The sequence below is a fragment of the Phocoena phocoena genome, chromosome 3, assembly GCF_963924675.1.
Source record: "Phocoena phocoena chromosome 3, mPhoPho1.1, whole genome shotgun sequence".
In the NCBI taxonomy this organism is placed as follows: Eukaryota; Metazoa; Chordata; class Mammalia; order Artiodactyla; family Phocoenidae; genus Phocoena; species Phocoena phocoena.
The window spans coordinates 65,869,306-65,892,052 of record NC_089221.1 but is presented as its reverse complement, the minus strand read 5'-3'; positions in this window follow the sequence as shown (position 1 = coordinate 65,892,052).

Here is a 22,747-nt window from a genome sequence, read left to right as displayed (position 1 = left end):
AGTCTGGTTCTTCATCCTTTTAAGGGAATTTTTTTCTTTCTGAAAACTTCCTATCTGAATCCCAAATGATCTGAAATTTCATAAGAATGTATCTGTGGGGGGTATTTTTAGTCATCCTTAACAGCACATGATGAATTCTCCTAATCTTACATTCAGCTCTGGGAAATTTTCTTTCATTATTTTGTTCATTTCTTCTTCTCTCTTTTCTCTGCTTTCCATTTCTGGGACTCCTGCTAATCTGATTTTGGACCTTCCAGATTTATCATATCTTCTTTTTAATATTTTGGTGCTTTTGTCTGTTTTTGCTTGATGTTCCTGGAGTTTTACTTTTCAGCAATCATTTGTAGTTTATAAAAGTCATTTCTCATTTTGCTTATTCTTTTTTCATAGCAACCTGCTTTTGTTTTATGGATGTAATATCTTCTCAAATCTTAATGGCAATACTAACGGGACAGAATTTTTTAAAGTTCTCTTCTGTTCCCTAAATTACCTCTAGTTCCTCCAGAGTCAATATATATTTTTATATATTTGTAACATATTTTAATATATTTTCTTATCTCAATGTTTTTCAGTACTACTATTTTTTCTCTAATGTCTGGAATCTTGGATTCCATTTATGTTTAAGAATGAAGATCTGTGTTTATCATTCTAGATAACTGATTGAGATTTCCTCTGCACTGTTTTTAGGCATGGCTCTTCCCCTGAGCAGGAAGACTGACTATAAATTATGTGTTCATGGGTTGTGAGGTTTTTAAGTGTTGAATGGGCAAGAGGGAAACTGGTGGTCAGAGTGAGGAAAGTAGTCCTCTAGAAGCCTTGGTTTTCTTCAGACAGTTTAATTCAGCAGAACATTGCTTGTGAAACTCTTTCACACCAACAAATATATTGGAAGGGATATTTTTATTGGAGCATTTGGACTGCTTCCAGGCAGAGAAGATCCACCAGGAGTTCTTGCTGCTCCATAGCTCTCAGACTTCCTAGCAGTTCTATGCGTGGAGGTAGGGAAGGATGCACCTATCATATTGCATTGACCAACCTTGAAACCATCACTTCGGTTTTCTGCATTCCACATCTGCCAGCTTGAGCCCAGTCATCTTCCATTCCATTTCCCATATGCCCAGCAGTCAGCTACTTCCTCTATTCTGTGTCCCTCCTCACATTTCTCTGTGTTCTGTCTTCCAGAAATTTGTTAAGCTCTCATTTTCTTATAACTTCTGCCTCCCTTTCTCCTGGTTGTTATGAATTTCTAGCCTAACCATTTTACTGTGACATCAGTTGGATTAGAGATGGAGGGCAAGTCAATAAACATGCTTGGTCTGCCAGCTTGAAATCTTGGACCCAAATGCACTATATTGCAGGCAACGAAAATAACTCTTTTTACTCTGCTTTTTCCATGTTTTGCTTAATTTTAAGACAGATATTATCTTTTAGTCAACAAAGACTTAAATCATGAAATTATCCTTAATTCCTCCTTAATTTTGATCCCCACATCTAGTCAGTCATTGGATTTCCATTGTCCATGCAGAAAGTGTAGACTGATGAGAGGCCAATTAAGAACTTAGTAGTAACTATGTGAGGTGACAGATGTGTTAACTAACCTTACTGCAGTAATCATTCAACAACATATACATATATCAAATCTCCTTAAACTTACATAATGTTATACGTCAATTATATCTCAATAAGATGGGGAAGGAAAAGAAAGAACTTAGTAGTTCTAACCCTCATAGACCCACCTGTCACCTTGTGATAGCTCCCAAAACTGCTTCCTGCCTGTAACTTCCCTTTCTAATTCATCCCACCACTGTTCTCCTTCCCTAGTAATTACCCCAAAGTACAGTTCTTATCATTCATCATGTGTGTATCAGTCACCAGGACATGAATCCCTGGAGGTGCTTATGAGAACTTCAGGGGAGGTCTTTTTTAAGACTCACCCTCTCCCCAACCATTCATGGTTGAGAAATAAAAGAGGAAAGAATAAAGTGCAAGCATCTAAGCTTGTCACTAAAGCCCCTCCATATCCAGGCCCCACTCTGCATTTCTGCCCTTACCTCTCATTCCTCCTCCTTACGGTCTTTGGATTCTAGCCAAGCTAAACTACTCTCTAGGCCTTTAATTTGTCTGTAATTTCCTACTCCTGTGCCCTTGGTTTTCCTATTTAAAAAGCATGTTCCCCTCATGGAGAAAAGGTGTTGTCAAAATTTCTTCCATCTTTCAAGGACCAACTGAAATGCCTGCTCTTTCCTCAAGTGCTCCTGAATCCTCCCAGCTGGAATTAATTTATCTTCCCCTGTTTTATCTTAATACTTGGTTTACACTTCTCTTGTAACTCCTGTCATATTCTGACTTATTCAATAGTTGTTTATATACACATATTTTCTCCTATGTAGTAGACCATCAACTGCTTGAGGGCAGAAGTCATCATTGCTAATTTTTTAACTTCCTGTAATACTTAGCACAGTGCCTCTTACAAATGGCTGATAATGAATGTACTTTGAGTGAAGGTAGATAAACCTTCTGGTGAGAAATGACTATAGTAACGCTCAATAACTTATCATTGTTCAAATTTATTAGCCTACCATTCAAACTTCTCCATAATATAGCTCCAATTTACCTTCCTACTCTCCTCCTATAGGAATCTTAATTCATGCTAAAAGCTTCTATTCACAGACTGCCAGACTGGTTAGCATGCTGGATCCATCCCCTCTACCTGACCACATTTATGATCTTTATAAGTCACTTCAAAGTGCTTCCTTATAACCTTTTGACACCATTCAACCTACATTGCTCTTTCCATCTGCTGATCTCATTTGGCAATGTTTGCATCAACTGTAATTTTTTTCTTGTTACTCAAATTTAATTATTATTAAATACCTTCCTAGCTAAATTATGTTTCTTTTTATTTGTCACAGCACTTTGCATATGACAAGACTTAGGACATATTTGATTTATTGAAGATTTTATCATTCATTCAAATTAATCAGCAGTAATATTATTCTATAAATCCAACAATATTAATTACATGATTTTAAAATATGATTTGGTGTTTTCAACTACAATTATTAACATGAACTATATTAATGAAGAACAATACCTAAATATATATATGCTAATTGATTATTTTAATGTATTTAGAATATCTTTTAAATAGGTTAAATTGTACATCATCATGTTTATGTTACACATGTGCTTTGTATATATGCCATAATTCATTCCAGATACATCTAAATTATCAACTTGAAATTACTAGGTTCTGATATAATTAAAGCTTGTTTGTAAAATAAATAATAGAGAATAAGCCCTTCTCTTTTCAATACATTTCTGTATATTTTTCGGGAGATAATTTTAAAGCTAATCTGAATTCATTCTAACAAAGATTTCATACAGGGAAACAAAACTTCACTACAAAATCAAGACATGTTGCTGCATACGTTTAGTATACTCAGGAGTCTTGTCAACACATCAAAAACAAGATACTTATTCTTGCTTATTTATTTCTAGAATTTTACTTCCATCTTACAAATATATTCCTATCTTGTCTTAATTATCCTTGTTTCATAACTTCCTATCATATTTCATTTTCTGTTTATTTGTAATTTGACAGCTTGCTCTGGGCTTATTCTGGTTTTTAGTGAACTTTGTTTCTGCCTCTATTGAATCTTAAACCTATGGAGCTGTCCCTCATCCACTTTTTGAATGGGGCACTGAATCCATGGTCATGACTTCAAGTGGCTTATGTCTAGTGGGAAAATATAGTCACATGATCACTTAAATATATTATAAAGCATGATATCATTAAATACTAATTGAGTGTTATGATTAAATAGAGAACATAATTAATCACTGGAATTATCAGAAAGAGCTAGGTAGATATAGTAGAACTTGACCTTTAGTTATGTAGAACTTAACAAGGTGAAGAGGCAGCATGAAAAGTAGAAATACTCTGAATTTGATGCTGGACAGAACTAGGTTCTGTCACACAGCTCTTCCACTAAGGAATGTGTTGGCATGTTCAAGGGATATTATAGTCTATGCTCTAGCAGAGTAGCTGATTAGTGTTAAGTCTATAATGCTCAATGGAGCAAGTCTTAAAGGGTTTTCAATTATTTTAGAATTAATCATGTTGGCCATGGTGAGCCATGGAGCCATGGTGAGCCTGGTTCTACAACATGTAGCTAGGTTTGGAAGAACATTCCTTTTGGCAGCCATGTTCAGGATGGGTTAAAATCAAGGAAAGGATGGACAGAGTGAAAGACACCATGTTTTTAGCAAGCGTACTGCACTTAAAGGCACAGGGCCTGGCTTCACGTTCCAACTCTGCACATAATCACACATTTGCAGGAGGGACTTTTGGAGGTATCATCCCAGCTCGAGGCATTCCTTCCCTGAGAACTTCTACCCACCAAAGTGGTGCCCTGCAGCCATGTTTCTTCTCTGTGACACTGTAGTAGACTGGCCCATGAGTGGACACCTAACCCCAACTAGTATCCAATTAAGTCTATTCAGACTCTGTTAATATTTCAACTAACAAAATAGGGCCCTTTAAAGCCATCCTGTTAAGCTCAATGGCATAGGAAAACAGGGGGAAGAGGGTCTATGGACAGAGCGGTATAAAGGAGTTCATAGGAAAACAGATGTAAGACAATGGGCAGAGTAACCTTGGCAGATCTCCCTGCCCAGCTTCAAAGAATGTGATTAGCTGATAGTCTCCAACTGTCAGCAACCTCAGCAACCTCTCAGTGTGCCACCTGAGCCCACACTCCTCTTGGGTGTGGCCAGTGATTAGTGGTGGTGACCAAAATCACATTTCTTTTGATAACCCAACAAACGACCAAGCAAACGGACGGAACAAGGGCTTAGCCATTTTCACCCAGTGCAGGACTCCTCCACAGGCACACTTCAGTCCAGAATCCCCCCAGTGGTCTGGCAGAGGCATCATTCATATCTGCATTGTGACCTGATTGGCTCCTCCTGCCGAATCCAGCTGCCCAAATGTCAACAGCTCTGAGGTTGATAAACACTGCTCTTTGCGTCTCTTTATTGCCATTAAGTGATCTCTAAGTCAGAAATTCCCTCAGAATTATTTGAGATATGTTATAATAAAAGAAAAATATGCAAATGATCATTAATATGAAGTCAAAAAAGGTCACATAGTAGAGAGACATTTATTCTTTCTACTATGTACTAGAAAACCTATGCTGAGGATATGTTACCACTAAGCCCCAAAGGTAGCTCTCAATGGCCAGGCCAGAAAGGAAAACACTGTGTTACACAGTTCTCATCATGGGATAGTTTTTCATAAAAGTACTAGGCTCCTCAGTGAGTCTTAGAAGAATGATGACATTATGTAAGAAAAAATCTGAAATAGAATTTGATTTTGAACATCAATGGCAGGGTCATTTCAGGTAAGTCAAGTATGAATGAATGTCAAGCAGAAGCACATAGTATGGGAAATCTCTGGACATTATGAGATTTACAATATTTTATTTTTACTTCATTTTTTGTTCACTGTGTATATGACTCTCAGACTTAGCTTCACAGGGAGAATATAAGAGACCAATTCCTGGGCTTCCCTGGTGGCGCAGTGGTTGAGAGTCCGCCTGCCGATGCAGGGGACGCAGGTTCGTGCCCCGGTCCGGGAAGATCCCACATGCCGCGGAGCGGCTGGAGCTGTGAGCCATGGCCGCTGGGCCTGCGTGTCCGGAGCCTGTGCTCCGCAACGGGTAGAGGCCACAACAGTGAGAGGCCCGTGTACCACAAAAAAAAAAAAAAAAAAAAGAGACCAATTCCTGAACACAGGGTCCCTGATGTTTCTGAAGTTGGGATTTCTATTTTGTTTGCTTGTTTGTTTGTATTTAACAAACACATGTAGCCCAATTACGATACAGAAATAGAAATTTTCTGGTTTTCTGAACAGGGTAAAAGGACTTCCACAGTCCACATTCTCTATGGCATCAAGCAGCACAGAAAAGACAGAAAGAATGGCCAGGGCCCATATATACCAAGTCAGCCACTGTCCCAGCAACAATGAGAAAGGAACAACTACCTACGGTCCCTCTGGACAATAGGGGACACTGCCTCTCAGCCAAAATTCTATCCATCATCTCCCACTCTCCTTTCCACTCTCTAACAGGAGAGTTTCCTTGAGCCAATTATAAACTGAGAATCTAACCCACAGGTTATTTTGGCCAAATTTTTCCTTTGGACAAAAAAAACAAAAAAAAAAAGAGGGAGATAGAAGGAAAAATACAATACAGCTCTGTTACTATCCCAGACAACATTCTCAGGCAAAGAAACTGACTCACAGCCAGACAACTTCCCAAAATAAAATTTTCCAGAAGACAGCAGTGATGCCACAGAATCAAAAAAAAAAAAACCAAAAAAAATGATAAAAAGTTGTGACCTGGAATTCCATAACTACATCTCTGCTGCCTAATGTCTCCATAAACCTAATGACTCATCATTTTACTGTCAGATCTGTGTTTTAATCACTTTGTGAAGGAGCACGTGGAGGGCGGAAACTTGCCTGAAATGATGACTTTTCAAATAGCTTCATCAAAACATAACCAATGGTCTCAAGGCCTTGTCTGCCTCAGCCCAGCCAACATGAACAGATGGGCTTGTCCACCACACCCTGGGGTGAGGAGGACAGCCTGCAGAGGGAAGGTTACTGTGTTGGGTCCTCACGTCCAGCACAGGCAGCATCTCATAAATGTTAATGCTGAAGTCGCATTAATGTAGGCGAAGAAGCAAGAAGAAATCGCCAAAAATGACCACAAAACATTATGATTGATAAATGGAAGTGATAATAAGAAAGCACCCGATAGGCATGCAAGCACGATTAGACAGCATCAGTTAGGCTGAGAGGCTCCAGCTGGAAAAGTCAGAGGTTAAGAGCCCTCAATTCAGGGAGCAATGGTCATGTGGGAGCAAAGGAATCTTCCAAAAGAAAGGGGTCAGCGCTCAGCTTGGCAGACCACAGGAGCTTTGAGGAAGCCACCAGGGAGACTTAGGAGGAGGAGTTCAGGGAGAGGAGGCTGGCCTGGGGGTGACCACACACTGAGAGCCAGGAGGACGGGAATGAGGCCAGGCCCGGAAAAATCTGGGTGCAGCCAAAGCGAGGCGAAGTCTGGAGCATAACGTGGATGAGGTGATGAGAGGAACCGCCATTGAATGAAAAAGAATTTGAAAGATAAATGTGGTCAGAGAGGCAGATAACTTTTATAAGAGCATTCCAGAATGAGCAGATGAGAAAGGCAGCTTAAGCAAGGAGGGAAATATCTGTTTATTTTCATGGGCAATTGTAGGCTTAAAAGGCAATGTTGGAGATCTTTAGCCTTAAATAGACAAACGGTATACTATTTTCTAGTCAACCACCAAATATAACCTGGTATCTGGAATACAATTTAACATGCAATTCCCAGAATAAATTATGTCAACTTAGCTATATATTTCCAGCCTCGTTAAAGGCTGTGTGTATTTTCCTCTTCCAGAAGTGCACCCAACGTTTTACTAACTTGCAGCCTCCTGCTCTCACTTGCTGCCCAGTGTCAGATGACATTCCTGGCAGCCCCCAACATGGATCCCAAAGCCCCAGCATTGGGGCTCATCACTCTGCTCCCACCACAAGTCTGCCTTTCCACAGACAGGATTCTTTCAAGTCTGGCTCTCATCCTGGGGGGACCATGGTGCATGGCTAGTTTTCCTAGCACCTAATGGAAACTAAACCATCCCAAAAGACAAACACAAGTGGGTGGGAATCACATGTGCAGGGTTTGCACACTTGACACATAGCAAACACAGAAAACATCTCCGAATTTCACAGTTTTCATTGGGTTTCATGCTATTATACACCTCGATTGTATTAGAAGAAAACATTTAATTAAAAAGTTCCTACTTCAAAAACCAACAAATTACTTTGATGCTACTTCAAACTCTGTGTTTTCAGTTCTCCCACATTTTTGCCTTGATCCCCCGGATAAGAAACCAATATATCAGAGTGAATACCTTGTTTGTGTTTATCATTATCTTTATGAAAAGGCATTAACCTTTGCCCTTCGAGATAGTGAATCAGTTGTCCTCAGATCAAACTGAACTAAGAAATGTCAGAGACACGAGAAGTTTGCTGCTGTGATGTTGATTTCCAGTGCCCCAATCCAGCTTTGCAAAATGAAACCACCCCACCCCACCCCACAAGACATTCAGAAATAATTTTATTTGCTCTTATTCATCAGCAAAGGAAAAGTAGCAAACTCCAGAGCCAATGATTATTCATCCCACCCTGTGATAACCCTGACCCTAGTAAAGCCAACATCTGTCTTGTGTTTGGAGTGGCTGACGGCCAACTGGGGATCAGAAAACAACAATTACCCTGGTCAGATGTAAACCTTGCCCAGCATGTTGACTTTATAAACCACCCTGTAAGCTCAGTAAATTTAATTGGTAGATAGGGCTGTCTTTCCTTGGCTCATTTCCCACCGATTAATATTACCGCCATGAGCCCCCGTATGATCAGACATACACTAACAAGGCTCTGTCTAGACAGGCAGAGAAGGTTTTTAACCTCCCCCCTCCTTTTTTTTTTTTCCAGAATTAGGCATTAATATGCCACTTTCAAATGGGACAAAAGTTTACATAAATCACACTGGAAAAATAAATACGTCTCTCAAATACTTCCAGTAGAGACACTTTAGACAGGATTAGTTAGAGGTATAGGAGCTACCATATTAGTTCATTCCCTGTGTACTTCAAAGTTGTGTGAGCCAACAAGAGGGAGGGCAGCAGTGTGTAAGAAATGTGAGTAGCAGAATTATAAATCGGTGCTTTTGACAGGTTGATCCATCTAGCTTCACTTCAACCAACATTCTACCTTAATTTATGGTGGAAAGGGGGTATCAGGCATGGTTAATAGTGTTCAAAATGACACTGGCCCTTCCTACAATGTGATATGAAAAATTATAAAAGGCACTTTTAACAAAGACTTTGAAAATCTCAAGTGAGGTATATCATGTAGGGAAACCTGTTGTCCAAAATCTAAGATTCTTTTATCTTCTAAAAATAATTTTTAAAAAGCACCACCTCAAAAAAAAAAAAACCTTTAAATAAGGTCTAACATAAGTGAAACTGCTAACTTTCTCTAACTACCCAACCTACTCACAACCTCACCCAGTCCCTTTTTTTTGTTTTTTTTTTTTTTTAGTGGTACGCGGGCCTCTCACTGTTGTGGCCTCTCCCGTTGCAGAGCACAGGCTCCGGACGCTCAGGCCCAGCGGCCGTGGCTCACGGGCCCAGCCGCTCCGCGGCATGTGGGATCTTCCCGGACTGGGGCAGGAACCCGTGTCCCCTGCATTGGCAGGCAGGCGGACTCTCAACCACTGCGCCACCAGGGAAGCCCACCCAGTCCCTTTTTAATATTTAGTTCATAAGTTTTCCCATAAGTAATCCCAACACCATCATTGTTATTAATTTTACAAATCTATTTATTATCACAAGTAATCCAAACCAAGTCAATATTTAGCATATTTTCAAAATTCTCCTGAGCAAAAGCAGAGGATAAAAGTTTATAAAATATAACCCCTGTCCTCAAGGAGTTTCTAATCGATTATCCATTCCAGTTTAATTCTTAAGATTACGATTCTAGAAAACTAAAGCCCGACAGATAACTGAGAGTTTTCAGGTTGAAAAGAAAGATTTTTATCAGTTGAAGGGACATTTGCAATATTCCCCTTTTGAAGAGAGAAACTTCTGCCTGACTCTAACATGATGTTGTAGTTGAAGCTGGGCTGCCAAATCACAGTATTCATTCCCTCCAGACCGTAAAAGGCGGGTTGGGGGGTGGGTAGACATTGACACCAACTGGGTCAATCACAGTCCTGCCCTTGGATGGTTTTTATATAGAAGTTAAAGGGAGATGCTTCTTCTCAAGTGGAAAGCTTTGGGAAGCACAAGGCTGGAACTATCAGTGGGAATTGCTGCTGCTCACAGAGAAAGCCAGGCTGAGAGAATAGAGCCAACATACTGAGAGAAGCAGAGTGAAGAGAGAGACCTAATAGCATTGTAGGCTCTTCTTCCAGGGCCCTGAGGTAGGCCATACCCCTGCCCTTTCCATAGCTTGGTTATGTTTGCCAATAAATTCCCTTCTTGGTAAGCTAGGCAGAGTTGGGCTTCTGTCACTTGCAATCAAAACATGTCTTAATTACTCCATCTGTTGTTCTCCATCTCCAGAACACCTGACAAGAGAAATAGTCTTAGACTTCAACAAGAGTTACATAATGAATGTGACTATTATTTTATGTATAAAATTGTACTCTAAAGGAGCTTGAACACTAAACTTGCTATAAAGTATATATATATGGAAACTATCCCTCATCTTCAAATTATCTTGGATAACTTGAATAACTTAACACAGGGAAACAGGGCCTAGGATGGAAGATTAATTCTCAAACTATTTGTTCTACAAATTTGGGGTCTGTTGTAATGATCCAAAGATCACCTACCCCGTTTAGCAGTGCAACTTCCTATTCCTGCCTTCTAATTTCAAATGCCCTCTACATGCTGTCATCCTGCTACTTCTGCACCTCCACACATACAAACACATTCCAGTGTCACCCAGACATTCTTTGCCTTTTCACAGCAGCCTAGGTGAGCCCCTTTTTCCCTCCTGGCCATCTGGGTAGCCATATCAGCTGGACCTCCAGCTCTTCCTTGTTAGGTTCCTCCCAACTAAAAGAATACCTGGTGTTGGCAATAGAGAGCACATTCTGAGAGCCGTTAGACAAGTGGAATTCCAATATTCCTATCAACATTGTTATCTCTGCATAATAGCAGAGATATTTTCTTTCTCTGAACATTCTGTGTCTTTTTTGGCAATTAAAGGGGCATATCTTGGAAGTTGTCTCCCCATCCTATCCTTTACTTACATAAAAAATGGGCAGTACATGAACATCAACCAAGAATATTGTTTTCTCAGCTGCTTTTCCTTAACCTTGGGATTCCTGAATTGAAATGGGGAAGGGAGAATAATTAGATCTGATGCCTGAGAAATTGATTTCTAATAGTTTTGAGGTTGAGAGTATTTGTCATTTCACCCGCTAGTCAAGTGTTTCTTCATGGTTTGCTCCACAAAGAAAAGGGTTCTCGGGAGGCAAATCTGTTTGAAATTATTCAGCTCAAAGACTGACACTGTAAAATTAGAAAGAAAGAGGTCAAATAACCTTATGGCAAAAGTGTCAGTGGATTTGCAGAGTAAAGTGTTCTCCCAGCATCATGTTGAGATTTTAAGATGGCCACAGACACTGAAGAGACAAAAAGAACTTCAAAAAATAAACAGAAGGGTTTTCCTTACATTAGAAAAGATCCAAGTCCCTCCCACACCATTTTTTCCTCTCTCTCTTTTTTTGGCCTTGACCCTCAGCTGCTAACATGACATCGAAATTACTGCAAACACAGTTGAGTTGGAATCTCCATTAATATTTACATAGCTTGCCACCCAGGCTATGACCCACCCTGCTGCTACAGAATGATAAATTCATCTGTCTCCACTGAGACCTGAGAAGTCTTATTTCACTGGGGAATAAGCATAATTTCTGCTATACACGTGAAGTGATTATCATGTCTGGTTTATTAGTCTGCCTAACTCTCGAGGCTATTTCATGGTAAAAATGTATTCAATAAAACTTTGGAACGACCAGGATTATAAAGCTTTTTCCAAAAGTCTTATTTCCTTAGTAGCTGTTAATATCACTAAAGTACAAGTAGGCACAAGGCCAACAAGGAATAAGAGCTAACCATTCTGCAAATGTGCCGTGAACATAGGCTCCCTGAAGAAAAGAATGCACTCAGCAGCAGCTAGATGCAGAAATGCATTTCCTCCCGGTAGATCTCCACACCAATAAGTTTGTTTTGTCCTTCGATGAGAAAAATGAGTTGACAACATTGGTTGTTTTGATCATTTTGTTTAAAAATAAACAAACTGGAATCCACCTTAGTTTTAAGAACCAAAGTCTACAAGGAAGTTAAACCACATGATTTCTAAGGGCTCTTCCAGACCTAAAATTCAAAGTAACATGTAATGAAATGACAAATCCCTATGTGCTAGAGATGAGCGCTATTTGACAACACCTGGTCATGCTTTTCTTGCCTTTTCTGGATTTTTTTCCTTGTGATGAGAACTTTAAAATTTACTCTCTTAGCAATTTTCAAATATGCGATACAATATTATTAACTGTAGTTGCCATGATGTACATTACATCCATATGATTTATTTATTTTATAACTAGACTCCCTCCACCTATTTCACACATCTCACCTCTGGCAACCACCAATCTGTTCTATGTAACCATATGCTTTTTTTTTTTTTTTTTAATATTCCACACATAAGTGACATCATACAGTTTATTTCTCTGACTTATTTCACTTAGTACAATGCCCTCAAGGTTTATCCACATTGTCACAAATGGCAAGATTTCATTCTTTTTTATGACTGAATAATATTCCATTGTATATATACCCCACATCATCTTTATCCATCGATGGGCATCTACACTGTTTCCATGTTTTGGCTACTGTAAATAGTGCTGCAATGAACATGGGGGTGCATATATCTGTTCAAATTAGTGTTTTCATTTTCTTCAGATAAATATCCAGGAGTGGAATTGCTGGATCACATTCACAAACATGTTTAATTTTTGGAGGAATCTACACACCATTTTCCATAGTGGCTGCTCCAATTTGCATTCCCACCAACAGTAAATAGGGGTTCCCCTTTCTTCACATCCTCTCCGATGCTTGGTATTTACTGTCTTTTTGATAATAGCCATTCTGACAGCTGTGAGGTGATACCTCATTGTGGTTTTTGATTTGCATTTTCCCTGATGATTAGAGATGTTGAGCATGATTTCATGTACCTGTTGGCCATCTGTCTTTGGGAAAATGTCTATTCAGATCTCCTGCCTATATTAATTGAATTGTTTGGTTTTTTTGCTATTGAGTTGTATGAGTTCTTCATATATTTTTTTAATTGAAGTATAGTTGATCTACAATATTATGTAAGTTTCAGGTGTACAATATAGTAATTCACAATTTTTAAAGGTTATATTCCATTTATAGTTAGAATAAAATATTAGCAACATTCCCTGTGTTGTACAATATATCCTTGCAGCTTATTTATTTTATACATAGTAGTTTGTACCTATTAATCAACTACCCCTATTGTGCCCTTTCCCCTTCCCTCTCCCTGCTGGGAACCACTAGTTTATTCTCTGTAAGTCTGTTTCTTTTTTGTTATGTTCACTAGTTTGTTGCATTTTTTTAGATTCCACATATAAATGATATCATACAGCATTTATCTGTCTATGTCTGACTTATTTCACTTATCATAATACCCTTCAAGTCCATCCATGTAGTTGCAAAAGGCAAAATTTCATTCTTTTTAGGGCTGAGTAATATTCCATTGTATATATACCCCACATATTCTTTATCCATTCATCTGTTGATGGACACTTTGGTTGCTATCCATATCTTGACAATTGCAAATAATGCTGCTGTGAACACTGGGGTGCACATATCTTTTTGAATTAGTGTTTTTTGTTTTTTTCAGATATATACCCAGGAGTGGAATTGCTGGGTCATATGGTAGTTCTATTTTTAGTTTTTTGAAGAACCTCCATACTGTTCTCCATAGTGACTGCACCAATTTACATTCCCACCAACAGTGTAGGAGGGTTCCCTTTTCTCCACATACTCGCCAACATTTGTTATTTGTGTTCTTATTGATGATGGCCATTCTGACAGGTGTGGGGTGATATCTCGTTGTGGTTTTAATTTGCATTTCTCTGATAATTAACGACACTGAACATCTTTTCACAGGCCTGTTGGCCATCGCTATGTCTTTTTTGGGAAAATGTCTATTCAGATCTTTTGCCCATTTTTTAATTGAATTGTTTGGTTTTATTGCTATTGAGTTGTATGAGTTTTTAAATATATTTTGGAATATTAACCCCTTATCAGAAATATGATTTGCAAATATTTTCTCCTGGGTGATTCTGAAATTCATCCATGGTTGAAAACTACTGGTCTAAACGGTAGAAATGAGAGTAGAATAGGAGTGAATACATAGGATGTGAAGAAGGGACAAGGAGCTTTTGCAATTTCCATAAGTTTCAAAAACCCTACATAGGGTTTCCAGATAACTTCAACAAAGATAGAAAATACACTTGTTAAAATTCCGTACAACCAAAAGAAAAAAATTACATGATGTTCAGTTAATAGGTTACAATGGTTATTTCTCTTTTATCACTTATATCGTATGTTATAGATCGTGTCAGTTTTTTAAAAACCTTAATCTTTTTCTTTCAAAGAAAAAGGAAGTTCATAGAAAGTTCACAGCTAAATGACTCAAATGTCAGTCTTTCAGGTTCACATGTCCATTTATTATCTATGGCACTAATAAAATTATTACTAACAATATTAGTAGCTAATATTTATTGAACATTTACGGTGAGCTAGTCATTGTGCTGAGTAATTTGTGATCATAACCTCACTTTGTCCCCACAATAACTCTGTCAGATAGTTACTATTATTATCCACATCCTGCAGAGGAGGAAACTGAAGCTCATGGAGATGAAGTCAACTTACTAAGAACATGCAATATATAAAGAGGGAAGAGATATGGGAACACATATATATGTATGACTGATTCACTTTGTTGTAAAGCAGAAACTAGCACACCATTGTAAGGCAATTATACTCCAATAAAGATGTTAAATTAAAAAAAAAAAAGTAGATCATGGAGAGGAACTCAGGTTTTTTTGAGTCCAAAACAGACAATTTTGACTACTACCAACTGACTCACCAAAATTTCTTTCCATCCTTTTACTGAATAACTATAATAGAATAAAGAACCAGTGTTAATTTGAAAAAGAAGGTATTTGATGGAGAAAACAAGTCTGCTTATCAAGAAATGCTATTTCTTCATGGGAAATAAATATCATGTCCAAAGAATCACCGATGTTATAAAAAGAATTTGCAGAGAGGGCAAGAGAGATGTTTCTCTCCCAACCTCCAACAGTGACAACAGAGTAATCTGTATAAGTTCACAACCAGCCCAACTCAGAGTCAGCTGTTGTTTACAACTTAATGCCGCAGAAGTCAACTTATTGGCAATATTAACCAGTTCTTCTGCAGTGCAAAAGTAACTTCCAAATAGAAAGTTTTACAGTCAGGAACTATTTAAATTTTTGGAATATTTGGAATTAAATAAAATTTGGAAATGTTTTATTCAACGTGGCTAATCTCTTTGGGGGTAAACTGCCAAATACCTCTTATATTAAAAGAGCACTTGATAAACTATAACACATATATTCAATATGCCTATAGAGTGGTACACTTCTTGACTAAAAGATAAAGCTTGTAAGAAATCAGAATGTTGCCAATAATTTTGCTGTGCATAACTCCATAGAGAAACCCAAATTGATATGCCAATAAAAATCACATTCCCTTTTCCAAGGACTGAATGGGCACAGTAGTGAATAACATAGGCCCAGAAGATGAGTGAGAATATTCACAAACAAGTCAGTGATGGTGCTAATTCACTTCAAACCCTCCACAGGTCTGCCACCAAATTTTATTCAATATGTATGTAACCCATAAAATCCAGGAGACCTATGTGGTCCAAGATTGGAGTAATACTACATTCAAGAAAATAAAGTCCAAATACCAAAAGTAATTTTAAAAGTAACTCAAATAATTTACTTCTATTTCTGGAAGACTCCATTCATAATGGAGCCTAGCTCCATTATGAACATAATGAATAGTCTAGCTCTCAACACATGTGATTCTTTTGGTAAATACTATTGGATATTATGTTGGTAATTATGTCTTTAGCTGAATTATCAATTGGGATGTTCTCAAAAATGACCAGGAGCTGAGAGCATCTCTGCCTCCAGACAGATGGAGGATCATAAACTTTGATGAGTCAAGTAGCCACCTGAAGGCCCACAGCATCCTCACTCATTGCAGTCAAGATGAGTTCTGAGAATAGACTGACCTTTGATGAGATACAATGTGAGTAAACCTGAATTGCTCTCACGTTCCTAAAAGTAGAAGTCAATATGGGCCCAAGGTAAAGAAGCCTTCCCTGTTGTTTCTTAAACTGATCTGTCTCAGAAAGTATAAACTCCTTGCGAGCCTTCTCTTTGCTCATGTTTACCATGCTAATGCCACCAAAGAACTCAAAGCAATAACAAAATTAAACCAAGTGCCGTTTTTCAAGTACCATGTCCCACTGCCGCTATCTCAAGAAGCCTTGTATAAGTGCCTTTGCTTTTTTTTTTAACTGCTTTCTTCTTTAAAACACCATGTTTTTCTAACGAATACAGCAAGTCATTTTTCACCCACTTAAAATTACCAATCTAAAACAACAATTTGTACAGAGCTGATGAGGCAATTGTAAGGGATGAACAATGAATTCTGACATTTATGCCCTGCCCTAATGACTAAGATTTATAACTCTAAACCTGCAGATCTCTGGCTTATGTATGCAAATGTGAGACCAATTAGTGATTCACCTGCAACTGCTAATTAAAAAGCCTGGGGTGATGGATTACCACTAAGCGGGTAGACTAGGGCCTGGCTGTCCAGCATCATCTATTCCCACACAAAGGACACCCCAAGGAGAGAATATCTGAAGATTAGCTCCCTAAAGAGCCATCAGAATTTTATATCTACTAATTTGGAAAAGAAAATAACTTGTGTGGGAAAACGTAATTATAATGTAGCTAGAAAATAAAAACAGGCAAAGCAAACCAAACATTGTTGCATCATTAAAAGAGAAAATAACCCTTCTGGGTAATTTTCCCATGGAATTCAGAACAACAACAACAAAAAAAAATTGGAAAAAGTTTTGGAAGAAACCGCATGTGATTCTTTCCCCTCCAATTACAACAAATTTCCACAGTTTTCAACTCAGCAAAATGCCTGAACCAAAGCTTGGCAAATAGTAGAGAATAAAATTGTTAATAAAATAAAAAATTCAAGTCCAAGCCTTCCAGACAGCTAGGTTGAATAGGTTCTCATATTACTTAAACTAAGTTTGGAGATATTTATTCAATATCTGACTTCCAGTTTCAGCTGAAATAATCTAATTAAAAGTCAGATTAAAAAAAAAAAACAAAAAACCTACCCTGCTTCTCAGAGTCCTCGAACAGCTGCATCTATAGACCTCAAGCTCCCTCCAGTATCAAGTGCGAGGATATCTCTTCCTTTGTCAGCCCTCTGGCTCAGTCACAGACATATGTTACCAAACCACTGCTGTGGCCACAGCGCCTTATGATCTACCATCCCTCAAACCCACACCTCTTCATGATTCTCATGCCTTAACTCAAAGCACAACCACAGCATCAGCTACTTGGACCAAGGGCCAGGCTTGTGGCCACAAAGACCTCGCCTTCAAAGGGCTGCTGAATGCAGGGTCTTTTTTGGTCAGGAGCCTATCTCCCACGCAGCCACCCTCATGTATTCGGGAAGTACCAGGGTTCCTGCTGAATGGCTTCCCACATACGGCATCCTGGAGGTATGGAGAGCCTAATGAGGTGTCATATAAAAAATACTCCTTAATGAAGTGACCTCTGGGGAGAAACAGCAGGTGGGCAACATCAGTGAGCTACTGGCAGGAAAATCTAGTAGATGCTCATTAGCTTTACCTCATCAGTAAATATCACCGCCTTGGAGAAAGAAGAAAAAAATAACCCTTTGCCAAGGTATGTCAAAATCCTGGACTTTTAGCCTCACAGCTACACCACCCTGAGTATCCTGTTTGTTTCACTTTGTTTATTGTCCCTTATGTTCAACTTGTATGCTATTTAGTTTTACCCTCATAAGTACCTGTATTTACAGTAAAAATAGATTACACGTTTAAATATTTGCTGAGTGCCTACTATGTGTCAGGTGTTTCTTGCTGCATTATACCCACGAACAAAACGAGGCTGTAACTTGCTCTAAGTCATTAAATGATCAGGTAGTTGAGCAGCCATTCAAGCTCCAGACCTAGCCCTTTCCCTGACATTGCAGCTGCCACCCACTATTTGGAGAGCCATTTTCTCCCCTGGCTTTGCCTCCTATTACTTTTCATTTGAATTGCTCCCTATTCTTTTTGAAATCATCTTCTTGTGGATTTTACCTGTTTATCCCTGCTTTCCTCATGCTTCTGTTTTCTCTATTTTCCCAGTCCTCTACATTTCTTTCTTTATACTCTCTTTACCTTCCACTTCCAACTGCTTTCCCCTTGACACTGGGAACCCCAAACCCTCACCTTACCAATAATATCAGGTAAAGACAAGTGGTCTGCCCATACTGTCTACCATCCCCGCCTACACTTAAAGAAACTAAGAAGTTAGGGAGAAGTTAAGCAACAAATTTCAAGGACCCACTGCTAGTAGGGAGTGAGATTCAGTCTAGAAACTAATCTTCATTCTTACCTTAGTGTTATTCCTACCTCTGAATTCTCCTCTCATGCTCCTTGATCATAATCACATAGTTCAAGTTCACTTTTCATCACTGACTAGTTTTCCTATATTCCTCCAACCTTACCTCTGCCATACTGTCCAACAATTTTCAATACAGGTACTCCAGATACGAGTCCCTGAGGCCACAGACCTTGGTTTATTGTCTTTGGTACAGAGTTGGAGCTCCATAAGTGATTATTGGATGAATAAATAGATACTGTTTGTTGTAGATTTCTTCACAGATCTCCTCACACAGCTTCCCCATTCCAACGTATACTATCTTAAAGTCCTCCCCGATTGGAATGCTTCTCCCCAAATCCATACTTCTCATGGCATATTTCACCTGCACTTAAAGGACAAGCTCAAGTCTGCTCTCTTCCATGGAACATTCACTAAGCACTTCAATTAACTTGGATTTTTCTCATGCCTGGTCTCCTAAAGTAATTATCATCTACATATATAACCTAATTTAGAATTTGATTATATGTCATTTTGCTTCATTCATCTTAGTTTTGTCACAAGATCTTTAGGAATAAGTGCCAATTCTTATGTTAAAATATCTGCTTGTAACTAGAGCTTTGTAGATCACAAAAAAGTACTTTTCTCACACAATGTTACCTCCTTTAATCCTTTCAGCAACCCCAGGAAGTAGGTAGATCTGCATCTGCCTAGTTTTGTGAGCCTCAGAGCCAAACTCTTTCTTCATCTCACTGCTGCTCTGCCCTTCGGTAATTAGTACTAATACACATGTCCATGGGCTGAAGAACTGATATGTACATTTGGTAGCAGTTCACATTTTCTCTTTAACCATACACTTTTTGAAGGGTAGCAGAACATGCCAGCCCAAAATATGTCATTTTGGCATAAGGATTATTTTGAGCTGCAGACACAAGCGAAGCTCTGAAAACAGAGTAGAAGTTACCCTTTTGTAAGGAAAATTTACATTAGAAAGGAAACATGTACCAGGAAGAGAACTATTACCAGTAATCACTTTTTTACCTGAGACTTATCTACAGGGCAGGGCAACCTCTGATTTGTTTTTATTAAGATATAACTGACACACAACATTATACTAGTTTCAGGTGTACCACATAATGATTCGATATCTATATATATATTGTGAAATGATCACCACAATAAGTCTAGTTAACATCCATCACCTCACATAGTTACATTTTTTTTCTTGTGATGAGAACTTCTAAGATCAGGGTAATCTTTGGTTACCAATCTCCTCTTCTCACCGTCCCATGAACTGCCTTCCTCACTCTGAAATCCCAGACCCTATCCCTCTCCCTAGCTCAGGATGGTATATGAGCCTCAATCTTTGGGCTGCCTTTTGAGTCTCATATCTTTGTGGGGCTCCTGTATGTACCCATGTCATTAAAATTTTTGTTTGTTTGTTTCCTCCTGTAAGTCTGTCTCTTTTACAGGGGCTTTTAGCAAAGAACAATGAAGGTTAGGGGGAAATTTATTTTTTCTCCCCTACACTTTTGACATTTATGTTCCACCACTTTCCTAATCTACATTTTTTATCCTTCATTTAATCTTAATCCTCTATATCCATTTATCCCTGTCACAACAAATTAAATGCATAATAAGGGCTGTGAATTTCTTTAACTTGGCCTTTAGGTCATAAATTCACTATGCTGTTAGAATTTTAAGGGGACTAAAGCCATTACCATGTATCTACGGTCAAGAGGACTTAGCACTTGATCACTTAGGTTGCCTTAGATTATCCCAGGACCACTTGAGGAAATTAAAGGTATTGGTTGCTTGTTCCACCATAAAGATAAACTAGTATGAATCAAGTTGATGGGAACTCATTCCCAGGTAAGTATGTTTTCTGCGTTTTGAAAGAGTTTGGGTGACAGAAGTTCAAAAGGAACTCAAAGGAGATTCTTGTAAAAGTGTTTTTGAAGAAGACCTGTTGTCTGCTGGCCTCTACCAGAATCAATGCCCAACGATGATCTTGAATTGAAGGAGCCCTCTTCTTAGGTTGACTAAATACACACCAACATCCTCATTCTTTCAGGGAATTATTGTTTGGGATAACGACTTTACATTTCAAAATTCTTACCCCCTTATTCACTAAGTATATGCTCTGACAAAAATTTTTTGCCTAATTGTACTTTTTATAACATGTACTTCTATGCATACTGTAACATGTAATCACCATGAATACTGCTTGTCTGGAGGACAGGTTAGGGCAGCCAAAGAGAAAAAAAGTTATGTAAGAATTTAGAAAAAAAGTTATGTAAGAATTTAGGTTTTAAAAAATAAAGTCCTGAAACTATTCTGAATAATACTATAGTAGTGAATACATGTCATCATACAGTTATCAAAACCCATGGAATGTATACCACCAAAAATAAACCCTCATGTAAAATAGGGACTTCTGGTGGTAATGATGCATCATCACGTCCTTGATAGTGATGTATTAGTATACGTTCATCAGTTGTAACAAATGTACCACTGTGATGCAAAATGTTGATAGCTGGGGAGGTTGCGCATATATGGGGGTACGGGTTACACAGGAAATCTTTTACCTTCCGTTCAATTTTTTTGTGAATCTAAAACTGCTCTAGGGCTTCCCTGGTGGCGCAGTGGCTAAGAATCTGCCTGCCAATGCAGGGGACATGGGTTCGAGCCCTGGTCCGGGAAGATCCCACATGCCGCCGAGCAACTAAGCCCGCGTGCCACAACTACTGAGCTCGCGCGCCACAACTACTGAAGCCCGTGTGCCTAGAGCCCATCCTCCGCAACAAGAGAAGCCACTGAAATGAGAAGCCTGCGCACTGCAATGAAGAGTAGCCCCCACTCGCCACAACTAGAGAAAAGCCCGTGCGTAGCAACAAAGATCCAACGCAGCCAAAAATAAAAATAAATAAATAAAACTGCTCTAAAATAGTTAATCCTATTAAAAAATGAGATCAAACTTCTCTTACTATACATACACACATGCATATGTTCTAGGAAACATTTTTTTTTGTTTGATGAGATGTCAGAAATATTCATGCACCTTGGGACTTCCCTGGTGGCACAGTGGTTAAGAATCTGCCTGCCAATGCAGGGGACACAGGTTTGAGCCGTGGTCTGGGAAGATCCCACATGCGGCAGAGCAACTAAGCCATTGTGCCACAGCTACTGAGCCTGCGCACCACAACTACTGACACCCGCGTGCTCTAGGGCCTGCATGACACAGCTACTGAGCCCGCGAGCCACAACTACTGAAGCCCGTGCACCTAGAGCCCATGCTCTGCAACAAGAGAAGCCACCACAGTAAGAAGCCCATGCACCGCAACGAAGAGTAGCCCCCGCTGCTGCAACTAGAGAAAGCCTGTGTGCAGCAACAAAGACCCAACGCAGCCAAAAAAAAAGAAATATTCATGCAGCTTGATTGCATTGTTTTTACTCTGAGATCATGACATTTCAGTATAAAGAAAACAATGAAAAGCGGGCTCAAAGAAAGACACCAAGAAATCCACTAAAAAATTAAGTCTGATTCCCAATAACTGTGGGAAAACCTCAACAGAAATTCAGCCAGTATATTATCAATTTTTAATTTAACAAACATCATCAAGATTTACTAGCTAGAGGAGATGGGTAGGAATTGATAACTTGCACAGCCTTTTTCAATCTTTGGCAGTAACCATCCCTTAGGAAAGAATGCTTTCTTTTATTTTCTGCCTGTGATCCATACAGGCCCAGGCTTACAACCTGTCAACAACCTCTTCCAAGCAACCAGCAAGTGAAAATCTTCTGTCGATAAACAGCTCACACACGTGTCTACAGCATCAGAGTAGCTTCTTTTTCAGGTTCCCTGCTGGCACAAAGGACCAGGCTTTATCATGAGCAGTTCCAATAAACTAGCTGCAACCAATTTACTAGAAAATAGCAAGACAGTAATCTAGACAGTGCTGTTTCTCTGCTGTTATTACATCTACTCCTCCCTCAGCACTGGCTTCCTGAAGTTCCCAATGGTCTCATTTTTCAAGTCATTTGTCTACTTCCAACTAACCTTAGTAAAAGATTCTAGTGATAAACACATAATGACTAAACCAAGTCTTCCTTAACTCATTCATTCATGATGAATTAATTATTAATTTTCCAAACATGCTCTTCCTGGGCCCCCATTACTTATTCTTTCAATTCCAGCTGGTCAAGGGCTCAAATATGCATTATCTTTGGAATTACAACTAGTGAGAAGGAAAGTAGAATGGTCAGAAAGCAGAGAGAAGGAAACCTGC